General features: G+C 42.5%; 1 long non-coding RNA gene across 1 annotated transcript; it reads right to left on the bottom strand.

The window, feature by feature from the left end:
- Positions 1-5,992: 5,992 nt before the first annotated feature.
- On the bottom strand, positions 5,993-12,484 carry LOC125084779 (uncharacterized). Its single transcript, XR_007122698.1, has 3 exons — positions 12,086-12,484; positions 6,761-8,020; positions 5,993-6,548 (listed from the first exon to the last, which is right to left on the bottom strand). It is a non-coding gene; the product is annotated as an uncharacterized LOC125084779 (long non-coding RNA).
- Positions 12,485-13,612: the final 1,128 nt, after the last annotated feature.

The following is a 13,612-nucleotide window of genomic DNA, read 5'->3' as shown; positions in this document are numbered from 1 at the left end:
AAAAGTAAGTGGTCGCTGGAGAAAGCTAGATAAAAGTTATCTGCACTGGAGGTGCTTGGGTGGCTCAGTTGGTTAAGCGTGTGCCTTTGGCTTGGGTCATGATGTCAGGGTCCTGAAACTGAGCCCCACGTTGGGCTCATCAGCGAGTCCACTTCTCTCTCACACTCCTCCCTAGTGCTCTCCCTCTCTAATAAGTTAATAAACTCACACACACACACACACACACACACACTAGTTTTTAGCAAAATTTGGGGTGCTACATAAAATAAGTCTAGGAAACATTTAACATTTTTATTTCACATCTTTTAAAGACTTCATTTCCAGTTTGTATGATATTTCATAATTATGTTAATATTTAGAAACAAATTCAAATTTGACCAGCTTCAGTCTTCTCCATCATTTCTTTTATGTTGCATCTTAAATATAAATATAATTGAATTTTGAGGTGCCTGGGTGGCTCAGTGGGTTAAAGCCTCTGCCTTTGGCTCAGGTCATGATCCCAGGGTCCTGGGATTGAGCCCCACATCGAGCTCTCTGCTCAGCAGGGAGCCTGCTTACCCCTCTCTCTCTCTGCCTGCCTCTCTGCCTACTCTGATCTCTGCCAAATAAATAAAATCTTAAAAAAAATAAATATAATTGAATTTTTACACAGTTTTGGAGGTTATAGGATTTTTGGTACTTCTTTTTCAGGAAAGCTATATGGGGTGCTATCTTTTCTGTGCCTTAGCAAGAGTAAGATTTTTCAGCTGGCTTTATACATAAATAACATGGTGACTGGGTATAGCATTTTGAGCAACCATGGGCGTGCTATCAAAATTCTAGTGTACTCTATTTCCAGCCATGACAATGGTATTGGAATTTACCTCTCACTGAAAATAACTATAAACCTAGACAAAATATATGAAGCACTGGGCAACAGGCAGTGTAGGGTGCTGGTCTTTGAGAGAAACAGAACAAGGTGAGCCCCCTGATTGCTCTGGCTTTTTGTCTGGAGTCACTTACCTGACGTAAAGAAGAGCAGGTGGTCCCAAATGGAGGTGCAGTCTCTCTAAGCTGAGAATTCAAAGATGAAGTCTAAGATGCTGAGGCTATTGTAATTTTCAGAGTGAGATAGCTGAGGAGAAGCAATTGTATAGAAATGGGGAGGGGAAGCACCTCTGTCATCTACATGAGGATACAGCATGGGCCTGTGGCCAGAGACTGAGTTGCACATGTCCAGGAATGGCCCTTATAAGGCCTCATACAAATTTCCCCCAGTAGGTCAAGAGCTGAATGGTGATATCCGAGCACAGGACAAGAGATAGTGGAGTTCCAGAGTAGAGCGAGAAAATGCATCTAGGTACCTTAGACTTATAGCGGAAAACCCAGAAATATTAGGTCTTGGGAGTGAGGACAACATATCCTAGGGTTAAGGATAAAATCTTGATGGTTAAGAGCTAGCTCTTACTTAATAAAGCATAAGATCATGACTAACTTGAAGGTAAAACTGAAGAGAATCTCACAAATACGGACAACATCAAACAAGCTAACAAATGCTCTAGTGCCGTAAGGAAGAGAGAGAATGGGTCAAAATGGTCCTTGAAGAAATAAAGGCTGGAAAATTGCAAAATCTGGTGAAATACTCAATTTACAGATTCAATAAGTTTAAGCATGGTACAGTGAACACCAAACTCAGGCCTAAACATGAATTCTGAGGGAATACAAGAGTCCATAAGCCTTGTAAACACAATTCCCTTTGGTTCATCCTTTTACCTCCTCCTCCAGCCGAATTGGGTCCTTGACATTTATTCTCATACAGTTGAATACAGGCTTTGCCAGCATTTTTTTTTTTTTTTTTTTTTTTGCCTTTTCTTCATGCCTCATCCTGAGCAAAAATTCTCTTCCAGCTTATGTCACTCTTGTCCCATGATATCCTCCTCCATCTTCGCCACTCCCACTGCCTTCCTCTTCCCTCATTTTAGATCTAATCCAAGGTAAGCAATTATATGAAGAGCTTCCGGGAAAATGTTCTTTGCAGCAGTAATTCTAAGTGATACGACGTTAAACCCTCAATGAAGGTGGGTTTTCTATGCAAATCATACCAAAAAGCAAGTGATACCTTATCCCCTTTTTGAAGGCCTATAATGCACACTTGAATATTGAAAGTTTTGAGAAGTCTTGAAAAGAAATCTGTAATTTTTTCAGCGAGTGTTTTCCAAACTTGTTTCACTTAAAAAAAAAAAAGGGATTCCACTATTCACTTACCATAAGGCCCAGAGTGTGAATGTGACGGAAATTGTTTTGGAAGATGCTGAACTGGAAAGGGTCTCTCTTCTTGAATTGCAGTTTATTCCTTTCTCTCTCTCTCTCTCCATCTCTCTTCCTCTCTCACTCTGTCTTTCTCTTCTCTCTGAGCACTTTATCTAATTTGCCTAATATATTTGTGATTAAGACCCATCATGAAGCCTGGGGTATTGCATTTCTATTTTCCCAAAGCTGGTAAAAATCACATCCCTACCACAAAATAGTCCTGACAAACTGTTTTTTTTTTTTTTAATTTTATTTATTTGTTTATTTGACAGAGAGAGATATCACAAGTAGGCGGAGAGGCAGGCAGAGAGAGAGGAAGAAGCAGGCTCCCTGCTGAGCAGAGAGCCTGATGTGGGGCTCGATCCCAGGACCCTGGGACCATGACCTGAGCCGAAGGCAGAGGCTTTAACCCACTGAGCCACCCAGGCGCCCCTGACAAACTGGTTTTGAATGAACTCTGATCCCCCCAGAATTTTGATAGGAGAAGTAGAAAATTAAGGAAAAAAAATTCCATGTTGGAATCTAGAAATTTTGCTAGTGATGAAGAAACATTTAGTTACAATGTAATTTCTCAGTCTAGCATTTTCCCTTCAAAGAACATATTGCTGAGGGAAGTGGTATGGAGCTCAACATGGACAACTCTGATTTCTTCCTTAATGTCACCGATGTTTTTACATGCAAAGTGGAGGGAAGGAGGGCAGGCAGGAGGTTTTTAGTACCTGCTTAGCTTGTTTAGGTCTTAGTGACTAAACAGCCTTTTGTCCGATAGGATTTTCATCTGGGGATGCAGATGTTCAAAGGGCTTGGTTGTAACTAGTGTTCATTTAATATGAACATCAGGCCCTGATTCCTTCACCTGTCCGGGAGCATCTGTGTTATCCTGCCTTTCAAAATGGATTTAGCTCACCAACTGTTTTATTTCGTGCTTGCCTGTTGGGCCAAAGTGAGAAAAAGACAAAATGCTTTAGTGTATGTGTGAATTTGTTCCCTCTAATAAGAATGGGGACAGAGTCCAGCCGCCCCAGCCCCTTTATCACTTTATTCACAGCTCTTCTGCCGGCTGTTAAAGGCACAGTACAACAGGAAGGTGGTTATCTTGGGTTTTATTCACTTCGTGAATAAAAATGCCTCTGATTCACTCTGCAAGGTGGAAAGTGAGCTTGAACTTGTAAGAGCGAGATGAAGTTTAGCCACCGTCTGTGTCATTTGCTAGAGTGGTTCATTTCACCTTGGGCTTTATGTCCCCAGTACAGCCCTTATTGCTCAGACACAGGACTCTGTACGAGGACATCTCGTTCCTCCAATTACGCCAAGGTGGCCGGTTTCCGCCTGGGATCTGGCCATTTCACCACCCACCTCTTACCTAGCACCAATTACAGAGACTCAAAGCAGTTTCTGTTTGGGGCCAGTTATTCTGGGAATGGCTTTTCCGGGTTGATGCTCTCAGTGTTTGAGCACAGCTAAATAAACAGCCTTGTTTCATTTGAGAGCTCTCAACCAAAGAGTTTTCTTCCTTTACTCTCTAGTTCTTTCTTACTCATTTACTGTGCACCAACTCCTTTTAATTCAGGATTTTCCTGTTCTTATTGTTGTTTATCTTTTCCCCTACAAATTGTTGTCATTTGGGGTTGCCTTAAATTCACCTTGTGAGGATCTGTTTACAACCAAACCTGCCTCCTCCCTCTTTCCTGGGTCTACATAGTCTTGCACGTCCATCATGTCTCAGCTAAAATGTTTCTTCCTCAACAAAGCCTCCCTGCATAAGCCTAGGTTTTAATTTCTCACTGGTTGCATCTCCCTAGATTCCAGGACTCTGTAGCTGTAGGAGTCAGCTGACTCTCCTCTTCCCACGATACCTCAAATACATACTCGAAGACCCTGCCATTGTTATGGCATTAGAAATGTTTTATCAAATCAGTATCCTTTTAAAGGCAGAATTAAACTTGCAAGAAAGAATGGATAATTGGTGTATGCTGGAAATGAAAAGCTTTCTGGGAAATAGACTGGTAAGGGTGAGAGCAAATCTGGGAAACAGACTGGTAAGGGTGATTGCTTTGGGTAGTATAGACATTTTAACAACGTTTGTTCTTCAAATCCGTGAGCATGGAATGCTTTTTCATTTCTTTGTATCTTCTTCATTTTCTTTCATAAGTGTTCTGTAGTTTACAGAGTACAGATCTCTTACCTCTTTAGTTAGGTTTATTCCTAGGTCCCTTCTGCCCCCTTTTCTCTCTCTCCATGTTCTAGGACTCATGATATGAATGTTATTACAGTTTAAAAAAGTTGCTCAGTTCCCTAAATCTACCTTTATAGCTCTTACCTCTCTTTTCCTCTTCTTTTCAGCTTCATTATTTTCCATAATTTTATTTTCTGTATCACAGATTTATTCCTTTGCTTTATCCATCCTCCTCATTTTTTTTTTTTTTTTTTTTTGCATCCATTTGGGTTTGCATCTCAGTTACAGCATTTTTCATTTTGGCCTTGGTCAAATAACCCATGTTTTCAGTGGTGTCCTGTTACAAGGAGAGCAGATTCTTATTGAACTTATGCAAATAATTAGTATTGCTTTGAAGGAAAGAATACTCACTGAGAGTTCCTGAATTCTGGAGGATTTAGGTAGGGAGAAAAGATAAATTTTAATTTGTCCACAAAGGAATTTTTTTTTTCATATTTCTGTAAGTCCTAGATATCTTAAGAGGAAAAAGTTTCTTTAAATCTGGAAAAGCAAACATTAGAGAACCAGCAAAGTTTCAAATAAGAGTCATAAAAACTATAATCATCTTCCTTAATTCATTCAGTCCCAAGTTACTAATTCTTGTTTGAATACAGTTTTTCCCATTAGTTGGGGAAATTCTTAGTTTAGTTTTATGATCTTAAAGATATCAGGAACCTGTGCTTGTCAAATTAATTTTCATGGATCTCTTTGAAGCCGAAACACCTTTACAAGGGCACTGGGGTAAAGCAGCAACTGTAAATTACAAAAGACTAAAAAAGGGCCATGGTTAAAAATGAGATTAGAGTTCATTATAATGCAGTTGACAAGGAAATTCAGCTATTTTTGTGACATATATTTTAATAATTAGAATTACATCTGATGATCTAACATAACCTATTAAAACTTTAGGAATTTTATAAATTTCCAGAACAGTTATAATATTTATCCACACAATATTACCTATGAAGACTTATCATTTGTTTGACAGTGCTTCCCATGTAACTTAAAATACCAAATAAACAAACTTAAGTAGTCAAAAAGACTTCATTTAGAATTCGAGCTTTTCAGAAGTTTGTTAAAACCCTTAGATGGTTCTAAAGCACATACCTAAATAGGGTTACAGATTATTTTAAAACTTAATGTTATCCATATAACCAAGGTGGCAATAAGTTATTCTATAGAAGGTCATAATGTTTTTGGCAAAATTTAGCTTCTTTAATATTGAGATATTTTAACTTTCTTTTCTTTTTTTTTTTAAGATTTTATTTATTTGACAGAGACACAGTGAGAGTGAACAGAAGCCGGGGAGTGGGAGAGGGAGAAGCAGGCTTCCCGCCGAGCAGGGAACCCTATGTGGGGCCAGATGTTTTAACTTTCTTAAGTAATTAAAGATGTGGTAAAGACAAAACATTGAAACTTTATCTTCCTGGTCATAAAAAAAGTTTATTTACAATTTATCAAGGGTAGACCAACAATCCAAGAAAACTGTCTTTTTAACAAGGGAAAAACCAAATTCCAAACTTAAACTTTGGTGTACTTTAAAAACTCATTCATTCCAGTCTTAGTCCTAACCATGCATATTTTTTTTTTCCCCAAAGATTCCCCTTCACAAACTTTTTACAACTTTTTTTCATTCAGATTTTGATATAGGTTTTTCCTTTCTAAGCAACCAGTCTCCCTTCAGGACAAAAGTACTTTCTTTTCCCTCAACAAAAATGTGTTCTCATTCCTTACACCTTTGCTACACATCTTTTGCTTTCCTTACATGCAGAGCTGTTTTCCTTATCATCTCTAGCAGTCTTAATTATATATTTTATTTATTATTTATGTATTTACTGAATGAGAGAGCAAGCAAGTGCTGGGGAGGGACAAAGGGAGAGGGAGAATGTTAAGGAGGTTTCATGCCCAGCTCGGAGCCTGACATGGGTCTTGATCTCACATCCCTGAGATCATGACCTGAGCTGAAATCAGGAAGGCTTAAATGACTGAACCACCCAGGCGCCCAGTCTTAATTATATTTAGGAGAATTTTAACCCTTAGAAACCTTAGTTTCCAGGACGCCTGGGTGGCTCAGTTGGTTGGACGACTGCCTTCGGCTCAGGTCATGATCCCGGGGTCCCGGGATCGAGTCCCACATCGGGCTCCCAGCTCCATGGGGAGTCTGCTTCTCCCTCTGACCTTCTCCTCGCTCATGCTCTCTCTCACTGTCTCTCTGTCTCAAATAAATAAAATCTTTAAAAAAAAAAAAAAAGAAACCTTAGTTTCCAAGGAAAACTAAGTATTAACCAATTGTGAACTCTTCACCAGAATTCCTTAGATTGGCAAGTTTGTAAATACATTTTATAATTTATAGGAATGTGTTTTTTCATAGTACAACTTTCAACAAAACATAAAACATGTTTATTAACAGACCCAACTATCTGTAGTTTTTCTGTAATAAAAGTTTTGTTTCTTATATTTAGTGATTAATATTTCAGTATTTTAATGTATTTGGAAAAGACCTAGATACCCAATGAATTTAACTGAATTTACCTTTTAACTTAGCAAAGTTTCAGGTTACCAATGATTTTGAAAGCTATTTAAAAGTTTACCTATAAAACTTTCTATTAACCTGATTGCTCTTAATAATTACCCATGAAGACTTCACAAGACAGATGAAATGAACCATCATTTTCAGTTGTCTTTTTGCTGATAAATTGCAACAGAGATAACATGAGCTTATTTGACCTTTAATAAACCTTGGTAGCATAAAAGCTTTATGTTTGATGCAGATAACTCTAAAGACATGTTTATTTTAATTAAGCTAACCTTGAATTAGCTTTAATTCTAAATATGTTGCACCTGTGTCCACTAAACAATCAATCAGTTTGCTCCTCACTGTCCATTTTACCTGGGGCTTCTGTGGGGAAATCTGAAATGGATGGCTTAAATCCAGGGGAGCCCCTGGGGCCCTTTGTGCTGATATGATAGGTGCTTCAGTGTCAACCTCATGAGGAGGTGGTCCAACAGCTTGGGATGCTTTTTGTTCCTTGATAGTGAGGGTAAAAGGAGCAGGAGCAAATAGCACCTGGAGTGGTACAGGAATGGGCTGTGTGGGCTATAGGCATAGTGGTGCAGGAACAGGGGGTGGTGGAGGCGGTGGCAGCATGGGTGCTGCTGGCAAAGACAGAGGCATATTCAAAATTTGGATTAACATTCCTGTATCTCCATCTTCTGTCTCCCCTTCGTGCAGAGTAGGCTTTTTCTCTGGTTCCTTTTCAGCCTCCTGCACTCTTTATTCAAGATATGTGCTAATGCACTTCCTTTGGACACAGGAGGGGCATTTCCCGTCTTCTAGGCAAAATCTCAAAGCAGAACACAGATGAAACAGAACTGTGATGGAACAGAGTTTGCTATACCTCCACCAGCATTCATGCCTCCCTGGAAGTTGGAGTTTCACCAACTGATCCAAATGGCTTCTTAGTTTCTGATTTTCCCCCATAGGTCAGAGCTTCACCACCTGAACCAGACAGCTTCCTAGACAAGTGAAGAGAACCAAATCCCCTATTTGGAGGAAAGCTAAGAGTCGCTAATATTTGTGAAGTGAACATTCAAAGCCTTTTACAAAGCAAATCTAATATGGCTGGTTCTGTCCAAAGATACCACGAGCTGCGGCAACAAACCAATCAAACGTGAATGAACTGGTCCACAAACAAATTGGGTAGAAGTCTCCCAACTATTTGTCTCTCCCAAAGGGCATCCCTGACAAAGGCAAGCAAAGTGGCTTCTTTTGAAGGAAAAGCCCAAACAAAGGGAAAGGGAGCTCCTGGTTCTAATGCTGGAAAGACTTAGCCTACTGTTAACTTGTAGAGGTTTGTCCATTCCTTGCCCCAATAGCCAGGCGCAGGGGTAGCTAGTCCCACTCCAGGAGGTCAAAGGGGGAAGTCCCCCAACAAATTGTCCTGGCCACTGCTAGGGACTTACCTGAAAAATCTCTGGGGCAGGTCTGGTTGGCCACCTGGTTGGCAGTTGCTCCTGGCTGACTTGCCAGATTATCAAGTCCCTAGCTCGTCTGTTACCACACGATAAACCAGTAAATTAAGAGGCAAGAGGTTGGGGCAAGGAAAGTGATTTCATCTGGAAAGCCAGCAAACTGAGGAGATGATGGAATATTGTCCTCAAGGACCATCTCTCTGAACATGAGATTTTGATTTTGATTTTTTTTTAATGTTAGGAAGAGGGGAAAGAGGAGGGGGTTGAAGTAAAAAGGTAATGATGTCTATAGGCATCAAGGAAGGTCATGTACCTTTGTCCTCAGTTGGTCTTTGCTTATTAGAATTTGGTCATTTTGTTCCTGTAAATCTCAAACATAGCATAGTCATTTTTGTATGTACATATCTACTTGGGTGAGGCAGATATTGGTTAAAAAGTAATTTTTTCAAATCTTAGCAAACCATGTTTACATGTGGGGCTAAGCAGAAGTTCTGTAGATCTCAGGGGCAAGGGAAATAGTAGCAAAATGGAGGCAGACATTCTAAGTTTCTACCTGTTATACCAACAGTTTTTAGCCCAGTGAAACTCTGGTGTGAATATGCAAGTCACCTTCATTTAAACACTGTTCATGATAGCCCAAAAGGACCACTGCTCAGGAAGGGAATGGATACAAACACTGTGGTTTGTGTACCCAATGGAACACTACCCCATAGTGGTTTAAATTAATCACTTAGGTCTACATGCATTAACATAGAGAATTTGGCTAAAGATTTTTTTTATTAAAGATTTATTTCTTTATTTGTCAGAGATCACAAGCAGGCAACGAGGCAGGCAGAGAGAGAGGAAGGGAAGCAGGCTCCCTGCCAAGCAGAGAGCCCAATGTGGAGCTCCATCCCAGGACCCTGGGATCATGACCAGAGCCAAAGGCAGAGGCTTTAACCCATTGAGCCACCCAGGCACCCCTTGGCTAAAGATTTTAAATTGTATCTTTTGAAGAACAGAGGGTTGAGAGGACTTTAAATAGGAAACATATATACCTAAAACTTGTTTCTGGAGAGGAGTCTTTTTTTTCCTTTTCTTTTCTTTTCTTTTCTTTTTTTCTTTTCTTTTCTTTCTTTCTTTCTTTCTTTCTTTCTTTCTTTCTTTCTTTCTTTCTTTCTTTTCTGGTAGGTGTTTGGTAGAAAGAAGTATTCCAAGTTTTGGAATATTAATAGGACAGGAAAACCCACTGGAAACCTAACTGTAATCGAATGAACAATCGTGTATGAAATAAGATTACACCTGAGAAGCTAGGGTGGGGCTCATCTACTGTCCATCTTTGTTTTGGAAATGCAAATGGAAGATAGGAGCTTGAACTACTAACTCAAGTAACTGTTGAGAAACATTCTGTAAACTGCAAAGTATCGTACACCTGCTGGGGGAGTTGGTCTGATTATGCAAATAATCAGCCAGAATGTCCTTTCCAGAGAGAGCCGAGCTTTGGCAAGACCCCCGCAGCTCCCGTAGCAAATCCTGTAGCAAAACCCCAGCAGATCCTGTAGCAAAGCACCTTAGCTGAGCAGGTTAGACTCAATTATGCAATGTTGGCAGCCCTCTCTGGAGCCTAGCAAACAAGTTGTGTGTGTGTGTGTGTGTGTGTGTGTGTGTGTGTGTGTGTGTGTGTGTGTGTGTGTTTGCCAAATGCATTATTAATTGCCTGGGTAAAAGAACAAGGCCAATCTGAGTCTCTGAGTCCTCTGGGGAGCCTTGGGGCTTTGCATGAGAAGTGAATGACACAGGATCCCGTTTCAGGAGCTTGGAGCTGGCTCGCTGCTTACCATTTCTAACCTAAGGGAAATACCCCAAATCAGATTCATGCAGTTCTGGGAAAGCCCGAGGGTTGTTAATGATTCTGCCCTTTGCATGGAAAAGGAAAATAAAAATCTAAAGAAACAATGCCGATTCTGAAGTAAAAGGACAAAGGGAAAAGAATCAGGCTAATTTTTTTTTTCCCCCTGTGGTTCCAAAGCAAGTGCATTTTGTGAGACATTTAAAAGGCCAGTTGCCAGCTTACCATCATTCCATTGGGGAACTGGGGAGTTTTTGTTTTTGATTCACTGCCTTTTCCAAAAGCAGCCTATAAACATCTTCGTCCTAGTTACCTTGGAAATAGTGGGGTTCCTGTGGCTGGAAATGACAGTGTTCTTCCAAGTGACTGTCAAGATTAGAGAGTCACTGATTGCGTCTTGGTGGAACAGTGGGCAGGGTACCCGTGAGGAGGGGAGGGCTGTGCAGGGTAGGGGTCTTGCAGCTTCATTGCTGAGAGTCTGGTCAGATCTAGGTAGGTGGGTCTGGCTGGAAGAATAAATGCTCCAAACCAGAGCACTTTGTTTTAGGGCATGACTCTTCCTGTGAGAGAACTCACTCATTGCCTTTTTGAAGTTCGTTCTTCTCTCCTCCTAAGCATTAGAGCTCTGCATGCCATTCACTCTGCGTGCCAGTCTCAGGACTGTTTAATTGGATTACAGAGACGAGTGACGATCAGGGCCCCTAGTAGGATATTGAATTCCCTAACTTCTTCTTTCCTAGAAAAGGTAACAGATACCATCTTTGGGGTCCAAGTAAAGGCATCTTTAGTTTCCTGGCCTGGGCAGAATTGTGGGCAACGTTTGGACCCTCCAGCTGTTAGTTCTCATGTTACCCAAGTGTGCTCTAAGTGATGTTTGCTAAGTACTTTTACCTGAAGGTTTGCCTACTTTAAGAGTGAAGAGCTCAGCCTTACTCCTCTGGCCAGTTCTTAATTGCTAGGAAATCAAAGCACAAGTACATACTAATTCTGAGACATTTCATGTTAGATTTTGCAAGTCTGGTGGGAGCCTGGGTGGGAGGCCTCTGTGAGCCGGTGTCTAAATAGCCCAGATTCGCTGGTGCGACTCCTCTGCTCCAACAGCCTTCCTAAGCCACAGCCACACTGGCCCTGAGTGGGACGTTTGGGTACTGAGGCCTTTGTAGCTGGTGGTGGAGGTTTTCTGAAACATGTGGGGTTCCCCATATAAGACTGGAAGTTGAGGTCGTAGGTGAGCAGGCCTGGTCTGCTTTGGCCAACCAAGTGGGGAGATTTTTGCCAAAGATAAACTCTGGATTGTTTTCCCAGCAGTGAATCTGTGAGACCACCACCCTCCCCCCCACCGCCCCCAACCAGCCACTTCTTGTAACCAGTGCCTAGTACTGCTGCCTCCATTGGCCTCAGAGTCTCAAGCTTCCCTGACACTGGCAGCATATGAGGGCATTATAGTAGGGTTAGGCTAGGAAGATCTTCAAATTTAAGGCACACATTCTTAGGGGATTTTCAGTTTGTTTGGAGAGAGAGAGGGTGAAGGAAGGCATCCAGTGAAGGATGAAATGCCTGGTAATTTCGGAGCATTTACAATGTTCCAAGCACCAGGATAGGCATGCTGTTAAGTTGTCTCACTGGCCTCTGCAGGAACCCTGGTTCTGTTAGAGTAGCCATTCTGTAGAGTGGGAAACCGAGAGTGGAAGAGGGTGAGTAATATGCCCCGAATTACCCGGTTTGGAGGAAGGGCATAGCCAGCATTTGAGGTCCTGTTTGGGCCACCGTCTCACACTAACTTCTGAATAATCTGACGAGCGCCAGATCACCCAGGTCTTAGCAAGCGGGGCGGGAGGCTGGGTCCTGGCTGGGTCCACAGCGGGGTACATACAGGGAGTTGTAGCCTGGATGGAGGTGGGCCTTTTCTGGAGAGGCTGCCTGGGAGAAGGGAAGATGGATGTTGAGAAGTGAGTTTGAAGAGCTGACAAGGATGTGGAGGGCTGTCCGCGGCAGTCAGCAGCATTTACACCTTCCCTTCCAAACGTCCTTAGTTTAGAAAACTGCAGGCGGGGCCTCCACCCAAGGTGGCAGGAGAGGCAGGAAGATGGCAAGTTGGAAGAGAGTGGAGGGAGAGGAGGGGAAAGGGTGATGGGGACTGGGGTATGTGTCTAGAAGAGAGGAGGGAAGTGGGAGGGATAGAAATGAAAGAGAAATGAAAGGGAAAGGAAATAAAAGGAACCAAAACAAACAGAAAACAGAAGGAAATAAAAAGAACTTGCTCAGGCTTCAGTGATGACTGAGTACATCTCCCTCTGCTGGCTGGAGCTGTCCTTCTTTGCCTGTGAACTTGAAGGCCTGGCTTCTGTAACTCTGTGTGTAACCATGATCCTCAAGGCCAAAAGGATGAATGCTCTTTCCGGCAGGAGCTAAACTCCCTCAAGGGAAATGTTAAGTGAGGTCCTGAGTCTGTTCTGGAAGGGCTGTGTCAGAGGAGCTTTTCCCTGTAGGCTCAGCCCAGCCCACCCTTGTGCCCAGGCCAGGGCTCACCCAGCCAGGAGCATAGCGCATTTAGTCCTGCTTTCCAGGACATGATGGTGCCTGCCTTTGCCTGAATCCCCAGCACCTGTGGGCTGCTACACTTGGACCTTGCTGAGCTTGCTAGGTGTCTGGCTTGAGTGCCGATCCAGCCTGCTTAATGGACACACTGCGTGACGCCTGCCAGCCTGGCTTCCTGGCTGTGTTCCTGACAGAAACTGTTCCTAGGAGCCAGAATTGGACTGCTGGGAGACACCTGTGGTTGTCCACCCCCTTTTCCTATCAATATTGCCTTTCATGCCAGCTCTGATGTCCAGGGACACTGACACCTGCTGAAGTGGACTCCTGAGCCACCCCCTTCCCTCTGGGCCGGCATTTGAGTGGGGATGCTACCTTTCCCATCCGACTAGCCTGACAGCTGAAGGAGAACACAAACAGAAACAAAAACACTCTGTGTCCTCTTGCTTCTTCCCTCTTCCTCTTCAGGGGAAATGGAAACAGCTGGAAGAGCAGGTGGAGGTTACTTTGGGGGTAGGGAAGTATTGGGCTCTAACTGTAATAAAACATTATTCTATAAAAAATCAGGGGAATGAGTGAAACATGATGAGGGAAGTGCCGTGATTGCGTTGTGGTTCAGAACTCAGCAAGCACAGTAGATGTGAGGGAGGAGGAAATAGAGGTGACAGATACCGGGGGCCTGGAGAAAAGGCCCTGGCTCCGTCCATGTGGCAGTGGGCAGTGAGTGGGGCTTGAGACAAATGGTGGAGGTGAGCCCCCCACAAGGCAGGTGT

Source organism: Lutra lutra, chromosome 14 (assembly GCF_902655055.1).
Source record: "Lutra lutra chromosome 14, mLutLut1.2, whole genome shotgun sequence".
Lineage (NCBI taxonomy): Eukaryota > Metazoa > Chordata > Mammalia > Carnivora > Mustelidae > Lutra > Lutra lutra.
The sequence above is the reverse complement of the archived record's forward strand: the minus strand, read 5'-3'. Positions and strand labels throughout refer to the sequence as shown.